This window comes from Micrasema longulum, unplaced genomic scaffold (genome assembly GCF_059751315.1).
Source record: "Micrasema longulum isolate JH-2025_06_02 unplaced genomic scaffold, ASM5975131v1 h1tg000177l, whole genome shotgun sequence".
NCBI classification, from domain to species: Eukaryota; Metazoa; Arthropoda; class Insecta; order Trichoptera; family Brachycentridae; genus Micrasema; species Micrasema longulum.
This window is the reverse complement of record NW_028277382.1, coordinates 1,336,206-1,348,514: the sequence shown is the minus strand read 5'-3', so window position 1 is coordinate 1,348,514 and position 12,309 is coordinate 1,336,206. Positions and strand designations below refer to the sequence as shown.

The window sequence follows — 12,309 nt, the reverse complement described above, 5'->3', positions numbered from 1 at the left end:
CGAGTATATGACGATTTTGAATAATAATTATCTATTAACTTAAAAAATAAAACTGTGTTTTGTCAATAGGAGAGGAAAATAATGAAATTCCTGACGTCTGAATGGCAATGTACGACACGAGCCATTCTCGCAATAGTCTGGACCTACCGACGAAGAAGTTTAATTTCGGATTTCGGACAATTAAATTTAGACTTGTTCAGGCGTCCCAACGCGTCACGCCTTCGTTAAACTTACACCCGCCTTACAATGTTATAAAAGCGAGATGCACAATAACACGCAGACTCACAAAAAAGTTAAGAAATAAAACAGCGTGCCGAAAAACCACGCGTGCAAAACGAAAACCATTTTTTACAACGTCATTTTTACTGTCACAAAATATTGCGTTTAGTCAAAATTACGACTGATCTTCCCCATACAAGTAACGGGAAAAATCGCAACTAAAGTAACGCTACTAGTAACAATGTATTTATAAGTCATTTTGAATCGATTTATTTTGAGTTTTTTGCGGAGTTTTTTTTACGTGGTGGTTACTCGGTTTCAGTCGCGAAAGAGCGGTTAGGTCATTAAGACGAATGAAAACAGCGTCTCGCCTACATCAAGAAACATCGATATGAAGTCGACGGGGACCTACATTCTAGATCTAAGGTGTTCTGATTTTAAATTTTCAAAAAGTTTAAAAAATCGCGTGTTCGAAATTAGAATTTCTAAACGTTTGAACTTCTTCAGTGTTGCGAGTGTAAAAATTTGAAAGGAAAAAGTTTGTGCAGAAAACATGTGGTGCATAAAGTTGAACGCGGCTCAAAAGTTTGTTGCACTTTTGGAAATTGACGCCAAGTTTGGTGAAGTTAGTTGCTGAATAAGAATGTTCATACCCAAAACTGTTTTCGTTGAAAAGCGATTTGAAATTCAAATATTTAGTTGCTACTGTCAAATTAGTGGTTTTTGCTCACGTGTCAACAAATCATCGCAGATGAATACTTTCGGGACCTCTAAAACATTAATTTTTAATATTTAAATCTCAGAATAATTTGAGTCCACTAAATTTGAATATTTTTTTTTTTTTAAACAAAAAATCTGACTATTATTTTTTGTTATTTAGGATCTTTCAAACTAATATCATGATTGAGTTAACAAAAAGTCCTTACAGTATATTTACTATTATTCAAGCCGGGATTCTCACTTAAATAAGAAATTCAATATATTATGCTTGTCGTGTACATAGGTTATAATTATGGGAAAAATTAAAGGTTAAGTGAACGGCCATGATAGGAATTTAAGGTTTTAAAAGTAAGCAAATATTGACGCTGTGAAAATGAAGGTTTATACATTTAGATAATTACTTTGGTAATTCTATGAGTGCTTTGAAAACAGAAAAATACGAAAAATTGTTTTATGGCTTCGGTGCTTAATTTTAAAATAAAGAATATTAAATACAAACAAAAATAACATTTGCTGTTTTGAATTAATATTTTTGTTGTTTTTTAAAAAAAAATTAACGAAATTAGTAGATTTAAATCAATATTAGATTTTGATATTGAAATGAAAATATCGAGTTCTACAAATAAAAAAAAGTTACACTTTGAAAGTAATATTCAAACTTCTTTTACCAGGCTGTCTTTTACTGTCGGCCTCGTGATGTAATGGTCAGCGCGTTTGCCTACATGTAAGGGGTCTCGAGGTTGATAACCGGCATGGTTGAAATATTTATTTAAAAAGGGTGTTTTCGCATGAAAATTTTTCATAGTCCCTGGACTGGTACCTTAAGAGTAAGACTGATCTTCGTGTAACAAAAATGATCAAGATACGCTGCGATTAGATTATCAATACAGTGCCCTATGCACCATTATGTGAGGAAAGGGAATGAAGATGATGATGATTTATCAGGACTTAAACAATGTCAGTAGTCACGATAAAAAAAAAAAATAACTAACAAAAAATGATCAACTTTTTTTAATAAAAATATTTAGCTATTAGAATTCAGTTAGGTGTAAGAAAAACCACTTAAATTGAGTAAAAAACTTTTACTTGACCAATTGCTTACATTTTTATTAGATAAAAAAACGCATAACAACATTCAAATCATTCAATTTATTCGTTACGTTTATGTATATTTGTGTTCTGTCTGTGTCCAGGCGGATTAAGAATACAGTTTTTGAGTCAATGGCTGCACTCACGTAAAAATCTTGAAAAGGAAAATCAAGTGGCGAAAAGTTCACCTTATAGTAGATGTCGCATTCGTATAACATGCTTGAGGTCCCGGGTTTGATTCCAAGGAAGTCAGCATGTTGCATTCAGTTTAAAATGTGGTTTTGCACTGAATTATTTCATCGTCTTTGGACTAAAATAAAGACCCATCACCTTACCTTACTGCAATAGTTGATCGAGATACGGTGCATTTAATATATAAATGCAGTGCCCTATGTACCATTAGGTGCGGATAAGGGTTTTATGATGATGATTGTGTACATTGCAAAACACATATTACAAGGCATACATGAAGTTCAAACAAAATAACAATATAATTTGAATGTGGAAAAGGTAAAATATATTTGGTAAATTATACTTTAAAAAATCTGTCTTCTCTGAACTTTTTTTCAGTAACATGAAAGATGTCAATATCTGAAGAGATACGGTTGAGTAAATACATTGCTCTGGACAATAAATATGTATGTATCAATATTGTCAAGTTCGAAATATTTTGACAACAAATGCGTGATGATATGTTCTTTAAAAGTTAATTTGGAAGCAGGATACAGATAGGCTTATAAGTTCATAAAATAGAACACATCGTTTTATTCCGTCTCGTAGTGTAGTGGTGAGCGCATTCGTCTACCATGCTTGAGGTCCCAGGTTCGATTCCTGCAAAAATGGACCTAAAATATTGGTTTATTAACATACATATTTAGTTAAAGATGCACCACTGGAACCGAAAAGGGGAACAATAATGAATAAAACACAGGAAAAATACTACTACGGTTTTTTACTAACTAGATAAAAATCAAGATTTAAATTTAAAAAATAAAGTAAATTAACTTTTTGAACGACAATCTTTATCGAAATTCATTATACATTTAAAATAAGAACACTTTTTTTAAACCACTTATTAATTATTTAATTACCGACTGCTTTCAGAGCTAGATGTACTCTTTTATAGAGGTATAATTAAAAGTTGAATATAAATCCCATTTCATAATTTTAACAGTGTCTATATATGGAGGTTATAAATCAGATCTTTTTGTCAAGTAGTATTTTGTGTTTGTGGACGCGCTGAGATCAAGTGCAAATAAACGAATTTCTACGCATCTACTCGACTCGTGTCTTTATAGACATAATTTGTTACCTTCAAGACACTGTTAAAATAAAAATATTTCATTGGTAACAGATGTTCTCTTAGGGTTATTTTTACAAACTCTTTACACGGACGATTGAATAAGCAAAGCTTTTTGGATAATTTACATCATGTGAGATAAAATATATGATGAATATTACAATTTATGTTAGAGGAAAGCTTTACCAGTGGTTGATTACAAGCCATCGATCTATCTTCAATGATTTTGAAACAGGAATGAATTACAAACAGATTCGGCGAGCTTCCATAATGTAATGGGAAAGTTCAGTGTTTTTTAATTATTTATTTATTTATTTGTTATTTATTTATTTTTGCACCACAACAGGCCAGGAGGCCTACTTACAGTGGTGAATTACATCACAGAACACCCAGGCTTGAGAAAAATCAGGGTACATGGATTTTTTTTATCACAACAGGCCAGAAGGCCCGGCCCAATAACAGTAGTGAATTAAATCAAAGTACACCCAGATTTGAGCGAAATTGCATTTAATTTTTGTGTTCTCAACGGGAATCGAACCCGGAACCTTTCATGTGTGAGTCAAGTGTCTTGACCACTACACCATGGAGGCCGCCAATTATTATTTGATTTAATTTGAATTTTTTGTATCTTTACTAATTAATAGACTATGGAACTAAAACATTTTTTTTTAAATTTTGTTTTAATGTATAGTACGAGTATTATAAATAAATAACTAATTTCTGAAATAACTCCGCGTGCGTGACGTCAGAGGTTCTTTTCTATCAGTTCTTTCAATTGGTTTGTTAACAATAAGCAAATCGGATATCCTTCACAGGTCTTATTTCATTGGTTGGTTCATATGAACCAGTGACGTCGTTCAAAGTAGTGCGTTTTTATTAAAATATTCTTGATTGTTTTTTGCGTTCATTTTCACGAAACTTTGCTGTACAATTTAATGCTCTCATTTTTCTGGGCGCAAGAAAAGATTTTTTGTGTCCAATTTCTCGTAGGGCGTAAGTTCCTTATTGTACTACCATAATAGTAACCTTCCACAACTTATTTGCAAAGGACGCCGTAAGTAAACTATTTTAATAATTAAGGCAAGGTAACTGTAGATGTCTACTAAGAAAATATTGCGTTTAAAACGTTATCATCACCATCTTCTCCCTAACCACATCCAGTGGTGCATAGGGCACTACAAAATATGTCAGTTTGACATAAAACACTTTTAAAATATTGACATCGTGAACATTATACACGAAATTGAACTGGGGAACAAACAAAGCGATGACATAAAAGTCACTAAAATGCTGACATACACAATTATAATTACAGACAACTCTACCCCATAAAAAGCAAGAACAAATACAGGAGAGTAAAACATACTATACTACTATAGTACAATAGACTTTTACTCTACAATGACTAACTTGACTAATTTAAAAAAAAGTATATATTGGGGACAAATTTTTAATGAACAAAAAAATTCATGATGACTTTACTAATCCAATGAGACATAAAATGACTTGACCATTTAATACATTTTGTTTTAATTTAACGGATTTTCACAAAAAAAGTATTTTTTTTAAATTTCAACCTTTTAACATTTATAATTTTTTAATTTGAAATATATTTCAAGTATTCGAAATATTTTTTATTTATTTTTCTCTCCGTTCATTTATTTTCAAATGTTTGCAATATTACTACTTTATATTGCTATTGCATCTAGTATTCGTGTTTATGTATAGATAAAATATATTTTATTTTAATTCGTGATTAGTATACAATTAATATGATTTACTGTGGAATATGTGGAGAGACTTTTTACAATTTTTAAATTAATTTATAATTTTTTTCCAAACAAATAAGATAAAATAAATATAAAAAAACAATCTTTTTTAAAAACAATCTTTACAAAATCCTTAATGTTTTATTTTATCATTTTAAATAGTGACTAATTTTTGTGAAGATAAAGTGATTTATTTACATTTACTAAATGTTAAAGTGACACGAAAAATGACAAGCTGATTGCTAAGTGATAATATATTGTTAAGTGCTTTTTTCGTCTGGAAGTAAAATTATTCCGAGGAGCGTCTCTCTCAAAGGTATGTTAATTTGTTAAGGTAATTAATATTTATGTTATCATCCAAACACAAACGCCATTACTTATTTTATATGTGTCGCAATAGGCCAAATTGCTTGTTTATGAAAAAGGAATTTCATTTCATGAGAAAACGCGGTCCGACTTTTCTTCATACAAACACATTCCCATATTTTCTCTTTGGATCATGACCCTAGAGCAGCTGTTTCCAACCTTTTACCATGAGCGCCTCCCCCAACATCCCTTTAAAATCTTTTTGCCCACGTCATCATTTTTAATTTTAAGTCAATTAAACCAACGATTAAAATAATAATACGCTTGTTAATTTTAAATAAAATTATCAGTTTACAAAAGTTTGTCATTAAAATGATTGAAAGCACTGGGACTGCACTTTTGGTTCCTTGACTTCATAGTTTGTTACGTGAGTAGTTGATGGGATTGAGTGGTTTGTGGATGGATGGACCGCCAGAGGACGAAGGTCCACCTATCCTACTCATCCTGTGATCTCCCAACATTGATGTTTGTTATTCTCCTCGTCTCTATGACCATGGGTAACTACGGTTGCTATGGGAATTTTTTTCTCCATATTCATAGCAACCAACATCAACAATTACACATTTTTTCTCTCCTTGATAACTTCTGCCAACTACCGCTTGTTCATAATTTTATCTGCTCGTCCTATAATCATCTGCCGGCATCCGCACACTTTTACATTATCTGACCGCCGCTCCACCATAGTCATCTTTATATTTTGCAAATAACTATAGTGAAAGTGACGTGTTCACCAAAATAGGAAAAAAAAACTACCCAGAACTACTGGAAATATCATCCGGATTCCTGTCTCTGATTCCCTTTCCTGTCTTTCTAAAGGTAGGGTTTTTGTCTGCTAAAGTTTGTTTAGCCGCATACCGTTCTTTTCCGCATTTCCATCTCCACGCAACGCATGTTTTATTTTCCTGCAAAAATTAACACAAATCAGCGATTTAGTCAAATAATAGCAACACAAAATTATAATCGCCACCCTAATAGTAATCAGTACATAGCGGAGTTAATTTTCAATATGTAGTATATTTCGTTATTTTGTCATTATTCTCTACAAAATTAATAAACCACGTTCACAAAGATAAGCTTGTATAAACAAAGCTTTACGAGAGTCTCGCCAGCAGTATGAGATTTCTGGTATTTGGATATAAGCAGTGAAAGTTTATAAAATGTGGCGATGGGACTACACCGTGTGTAGCGCACAATGGAATTGATAAATTTAAAACGCCAGTATGTCCTCAAGAATTTATTATTATTTATTATTATTATTTATTATTATTTTTTTTATTTTTTTTTATTCAGAAAACATACAGGCATACATAATAAGTATTAAAAACATCAATTTTTTAACATAAAAATACCAATTAAGCTTTAATAAATTATGCAAAAGATGTAAACATTAAATGTGACAAAAAAATAATAAATAAGAAATATATGTGAGAAAAGAATAATTGTCAACATTTACGTTTTCTACTATATTCACGTGAACCTACTAGGTTCTGAATTGAAACATGGTTTTTTGACAGTGTTTTTATTGTAAAAATGACGATATGTTTTAATTTAAATAGTAGTGAAATGATCAAATATTTTTTCACTACATTTGTAGAACACATACCAAAAATAAATTTGGGTAGAAATACTGGCGTTTGATATTTATCAACTCAATTGCAGTACTACAGTACGTTGAAGTGAGAAACACGCACACTTTTTACTGTGTGGACACCACAAACGTGTTTTAATGCTTTTTACAGTGTGTTTTGTGTTATCGGGCACACTCGTACGATTATAGTCTTTGCGCAGTGTGGCAAATGAAGATGGCCCCACGGTGTAAATTCATAGTACCAATTAAGATTTTTTTGTGCGATAATAAATAATAATAACATTATGATGGATGATATTGGAGGAGGCAATTTGACGGCAAATTTTGCAGATACATTGTAAATTACGACTTGTGTACCTACATCAAAATAATTTAAAATCCATAAAATCAAAATGCATTAAAAATTATTAGTAATATTATCACGTAATACAAAAAATACGAGCATAAGATTTTATAATGAAATTCAAATCTATTTTTAAACGATACCTAGAGGTTACGGTAGAATTACTGATTGCCACAATTAACGACTCTCTACAACTTCATACGGTTAACAACATACTGAAGCTAACTTCATACAACACGATTTTAGTTACTAAAACACCCGCTAGGCGGTCTCTAGGTACCATTATGTGTATACCGGACTCTGAAGCCAACTTCACACAATACAATTTTACTTATTAAAACACCCGCCAGGTAGCGCTAAACATTATACGTTTGTAGGGCACAACTGTCCGCAACAAATGAGTGTGCGTGATGAAGTGCGTGCGCACATTTTAAATTGTGTGATTTTCCATCACTAATAAAATGCTTCAACAAATTAAACAGTTGATGGCCCGAAGGTTCCAACAGTACGTATTGTTCTGAATTTGTTTTGTTTCTTGGCTTTCCATCACCAAATATTCTAGGAAGTAAAATTTATAAAACTATGGTGCATGTAAATAAAAAAAATATTTGTCCTTGCTACGCGAACGATGAATGCTCGATAATTCAGCGACACATCTGCACAGGAAAGAGCACGAAAATAGAACTCATAACAAGGAAGACAGAGACGCTGTTCTGTGGCGGGTGTCATGTTAAACACATTCAGTCGGTTAATGACAGTGATAGGGGCACACGCGCGTAATATGAGCGGCGTATTTATGATATTTAATTTATTTTGTTTTAACATAGCTAAATTATATGTTTATTTGTATACATTATGGAAAAGGAATTATTAAACAGTATGTCCGTCCGTACATTCCGTCTTTTACCAGTGGTAACACGACGTTACATTACCGCACGCAAGGGAATTATTTACCAGTCATTTAAGAGTTAAATACTTCATATTATTTGAGATATAAGTCCCAACTCCACGGGACTAAAAGAAGTTTGCCCCACAAATCGAAAGAACGTAAATATTACTTTGTTTTTAACAAAAAAATAATCATAAAGTTCATACAACAATGTTTTGAGTATATTTAGATTTTTTTGACAACGCAGTTTTCGACAGTCAAAATATTTCTGGTTAAAAATAAATAGAATTTAATTAATTAAATTTAATTAAACTAAATTTGAAAAATTAAAGTGTTTCAGGCGTTGATTAAAAGGTGAAATAATTTAGCCAGATAAATATTATCCACATAAATAAAGGTTTAAGCTCTTCTTCTTTACAAAAGTAAACATATGGAAGAGTTGAAGAAATGTGGACGTTTAAACAATTTCTGAATGTTGAATATTACATAATCTGTATAATGGTAATTTCAACCAGCCAATGATAGGTATTAAGACCTGTAAATTCCTTGATTTCCATGTACCTTTATCATAAATGTTATCCCTATCTGTAGCAATAATCTTTTATAATGTTTTAAAGAGGTTGGTTTGAAATTTAACAAATAAAATAATTAAAATTATTACATTACCTATTTGGAACTTTGACCTAAGGGTTCACATTGGTATCTAAATAGATAAAAGCCTAATAAATGAGATATCTACCATCTGGGTACATAAAATTGAGAAATCTGCTGAAGTCTTGAAGAAAGCGATAAAATATTTACGATCTTCATAATTCCATTTAATAATAATGTGTTGGTAGGCACTATTTTTATGTTCTTCACCACTAGATAAATCTCTGTTACTTTGACCCTAATAGAAAAAAATCATTATTTATAGGAAAATTCATTTAACCCAATCATCTAACTATATTAACATAATTAATTATTTGACAGACACAGATAAAGCGTCACAACAGTACCAATTAAATAATAATTAATGGTTTTCCGCCATTCCAAATATGCTTCGTCACCATTATTTTTGTGTACCCAAATACTAATATATTAAGAATAATTTTATAGTAAAGTAATAAAGTGAAATATGAAAATTAAATTTGAAAATATGTGTAAACATAACCTTTTTCGTTCTTGTATGATTTTATCCAAAAATAATTAATTTATATATTTAATTTTGTTGTGTAATAGAACACATATATACACTGTGTATTAATGTTACGAGTATAGATTTAAATTTTTCAATTAATCAGTTTTATCTTCATTCTAAAAAACAGAGATTTTTTATGGAAAATTAAAAAAAATATATAATAGATAAATAAACAAATGTGGGTAAAATAAATTAATCTAACGTAAAAATACACCAATAAAAACAATATTTTGAGCTCGTCCTAATGTTTGTAGACATGCTGGACTTCCTGCCCAGGAAATTATTTAGATATGGGATTTTTGCAACAGGGAGGGATTTTTTTTTGTTGAGATAGTAATATATTTATCTATGCATTTACCGAGCTTATGAACTGTCATTGGCAGGTTTAATTGACCATTTTACACACTTTGTAACATTCGCCATCCACATGATAAAGGATTCAGCTCTTTTACTTCACAAAAGTCAACAGGTGAAAGAGTTGAGGAAATGTGGATGTTTGTACAAAGGCAGAATGGTGAATGTTAAAAAGTGTGGAAAATAGCCACATTAACCAGCCAATGATAGGTCATAAGCCATGTAAATGCCTTGACTTCCATATTCTCTTCTCAAAAATACTTTCCCACTCTGTTGCAACAAATTTAGAGTCAGGTTGTGGCCCCGTGGCTAGCGTTGCGGACTCATGGATCAGAGGTCCGAGGTTTGAGCCCCACTCTACCCCAACTTGATTTCAATTTTCTAATAGTGAATTATTTACAACTCTTTGAAAATGGCCACCAAAATTGAAATATTTGGGCAAATTATAAGAGCAATGTTTGATTATGTCCAAATGCTTGCAGACTGGCTGGAAACAAACATTGTTGAATTACTACCTGGTAAAAGAAGAAGTATAAAAATTGAAAAATTGTTTTCAGGCGTTGCCTAGTAGGTGATTTGGTTCAGCCGGATGAATCTCACCCACGTGATAAAGGTTTCAGCTCTTTTACTTCACAAAAGTCAACAGATGGAAGAGTTGAGGAAATGTGGATGTTCAAACATGGGCAGAATGATGAATGTTACACAGTGTGTAAAGTGGCCACTTAAACCAGCCAATGACAGGTCATAAGCCCTGTAGATGCCTAGACTTCTATATTACCTTCTCTTAAATGTTCTTCATCTCTGTTATGGCCACTTAAATCAGCGAATGACCGAGCAAGTCATAAGCCCTGTAAATGCATAGACATATTTATTTTTTATTTAACTTTTTAAATTTGTGTATTGGCGGGGGCTTATTGCAAAATGGAAATTTCTTCCAACCAACCAATAAAATAAAAGTTTTATTTTTATAGTTCAAGTAACAAAACATATTTAATAGAAAAAAAAGTGAAAGATAAAAAAAAGAACAAAATGTATAAATTATCTTTAATCAAAACTATTACTCAATGGGTAAAAGGAAAAAAAGGAAACAGAAAAGGACGAGAGATTAAGGAAGAGAAAGGAAAGAAAAATTCTCTTCTCAAAAATGTTTTCGGTCTGTTGCAATAAATTAAGATCTAAAAAACTACCTAGGGAGAAAATTTAGCCTGTCTACAAACATTAAGACGTACTCAAAGCATTGTTGTATTTAATTTAGTTCAAATTATAGCGTTAAATAAGAAAAGCTCGCTTAATAAAAATAAAGTCAACAGATGGAAGAGTTGAGGAAATGTGGATGTTCAAACATGGGCAGAATGGTGAATGTTACACAGTGTGTAAAGTGACCACTTAAACCAGCCAATGACAGGTCATAAGCCCTGTAAATGCCTAGACTTCCATATTCCCTTCTCAATTTTTCCCTCTCTGTTGAAATAAATTTAAATTATAAGAGCTCTAATATTAAAAAAAAAAAAAAAAAAAATTAAATACCAATAAAAAGTTTTATAAGCACAACAAAATGTACAAAATAACACAAGTTCATATTATGAAATATATAAGCTCGTTTGAGTATGTTTTGTGTGGTTCGGCTTGTTCAAACTTTGAGACTGAATTTAAACATTCATAATGCAAGAACTTTAGCTCATTTTATGTTTTTACGGTGAAAATTCGCCTGCATTCTAAGCTACATCCGCGTCCATTCGCCAGACATTACCTGAAGTTGAATTATTAGTTGAAATTCGTATCCACGTACATTGTGCTACGTTTTACTGCAAACATTAAACTCGACTAAGAAGCTTACGCGCAGAGTTTGTTTAATGATTTTCCTAAAATTAGAAGCTTTGTTTAAGTTTCAGACAATTGGTTTCAGTTAAATCCTTCCGAACAAATATAATTGGAAGCAGAGAATGCAATACATCGATTTTCCTTCGAAGAATTATACTTTCAGAAACCAAGCGAGTTCGATTCCCGTCAATTCCAAGAAAAAAATAACAGAAATAATTTTAGTAAACGGAGTTAGTAAATTTTTTAACATGTATTTTAATATTATTATATACACAAATGAACTATGTGATCTTAAAGTACAAGGAGAAATATTTTCATATGCTAATGACACTGCTATTATTGTTTATAATAAAACACGGGAGTCAATCTTAAATAAAATGACAAAAAAATTACCATAGTTAATAATTGGCTTGATACAAATTTACTTAGTTTAAATCAAGAAAAAAAAACGTATATTTGCCTTTTCAAATCTCAAACAAAAGTGGCCATTCACAGAATTGGTCAATTAAAATCCATTATTTAAAATGTAATATAGATATTTGTAATACGTGCTACAAAAAAGGTTCAGGGAAAGGCTGTAAATATTTGGGTATACACAAATATTAAAGTCTAAAATGGGAAAAATATATAGCTAAACTAACAGACAAACTGAGATATTTATCTTATGTTTT

At 31.2% G+C, this 12,309-nt stretch overlaps 1 protein-coding gene across 8 annotated transcripts in view; it reads left to right on the top strand.

The window, feature by feature from the left end:
• Positions 1 to 539: 539 nt before the first annotated feature.
• Positions 540 to 12,309, top strand: part of sand (potassium two pore domain channel sandman) — a 185,972-nt gene continuing 174,202 nt past the window's right edge. For 2 of the 8 annotated variants that reach the window (XM_088242930.1, XM_088242927.1), the window contains exons 1-2: positions 540 to 645; positions 5,260 to 5,413. The gene's annotated coding sequence lies outside the window, so the exon portion shown is untranslated. Of the gene's footprint in view, positions 845 to 5,177; positions 5,414 to 12,309 lie in introns of all 8 variants that reach the window. The other 6 variants (XM_088242931.1, XM_088242926.1, XM_088242928.1 and 3 more) reach the window with 6 other exon arrangements.